This window comes from Merops nubicus, unplaced genomic scaffold (assembly GCF_000691845.1).
Source record: "Merops nubicus isolate BGI_N331 unplaced genomic scaffold, ASM69184v1 scaffold38583, whole genome shotgun sequence".
Classification (NCBI taxonomy): Eukaryota; Metazoa; Chordata; class Aves; order Coraciiformes; family Meropidae; genus Merops; species Merops nubicus.
The window spans coordinates 405-1898 of NW_008598923.1; positions in this window are offsets into that span (position 1 = coordinate 405).

Consider the following 1494-nt stretch of genomic DNA (forward strand, 5'->3'; position numbering starts at 1 on the left):
TTCAGGAAGGAGTGTGGGGAGCATTGCAGTGGCTGTGTGCGCGGAGTGGCTGGGGGGGCACGATGGGTGATGGTCTTTGGGAACCCCGTTTTTCCAGGGGGCAAGGACACAGAGGCAGCTGTGCCAGCGGAGGGGGAGAAGGACCGTTATGACTGTGGCAGGAGCAGAAACAGAGCAGCAAAGTTCCAGGATTCCTGGAAGAAGCCTGGCACAAGGACAGTTTTGTCCAGCTTGCAAACACCGGCGGCCCTTGTCAGCACTGGGGGTGCATTTGCCATGCTCCCCCGGGACACCGTCCCCAAGCCGCCCACTCCTTCCCCATGGGCTCCGAACATCCTTCCCGCTGCCAATTTATTTCCATTTTATTTATTTTTCTGGCTTTTTTTTCCTGCAGCTCTATTGGCTGCCTCGGACAGAGGAGATTGCATCTCCCTGGTACCCCTCAATTTTGGGGGGGTCCTGCCTGGGGACATGGCTGCCGATGTGCAGGCCCCTCCTGGGAAGTAGCCAGCCCTGTGCCGGAATGAGACGGCCTCTGGGAAAAGTGCCCCGTGTTGCTGTGGGGTTGTAAAAAACTGCGATTATTTTTACAGCAATTTTCCATCTATTTTGGGTAGGAAGGAAAATGTCGAGGGGAATCTCTTTTTATTATTATTTTTTGAGTCTTTAAGGTGACTCTGCTTTTAACACGCTCCTTTCAAAGTCCCCATTTGATGGTGGAGACCCCACACATGCCAAGGGTGATGGGTTCCACCACTGCCCCTCTGTCCATCTGCCCTGCAGGGAAGGCGATCGATGGGTTTATCCAGCAATAAGAACCAGCAGTAAATCCATGCTTAAATAATAGCTGCTGTTTGGCGGGCCAGGAAAACTTGCCAGCACAGCGTCTGGGGACAGGGCTCTGGGTGCCGGCGATGGGGATGGCTCTGGACCCGCTGGTGGACTGGATTCCAGCTTCTCCCCTGTAATAATGAACATTTTCCAGCTGTGCATTACTTCCATCCATGCCTGGATATTTGAAGGCGTAAAACAGGATGGTGCCGTGTGGCAAGATGGAAAATCCCCTCTTGGTGATGTGGTGTGAGGTGGACCCCGAAACCTGTGACCAGCTCCTTAAATATTTGACATTAAATATGTGCTGGCTGGGAATATATTGCATATACTGCATTAAATATATGACCAGAAAGCATCTTAAATTGCAGGCTACAAAATAGATGTTGGTGAAATAAATTTTTCTCTGGTGGGTTAATGGGGTGCTTTGGAGCCAGGCAGCTGATTTCTTATTTTAAATTTTTTGAAGATCATTTAAAAAAAAAAAAAAAAAAAGTGGGAGGGGGGGTGGAAATCATCCAGAGAGAGTGCTCTCCTGTTTTTGACAGCCATTGCTCTGGGAGTGAGCACTTCCCAGTCCGGGCAGGCAGGAAGGGTGGGCAGGGAGTGGGCATGGCTGGAGGAAGCCTGGCTGTGGGGTCAGCCCATGGTGGGGGGCTACTC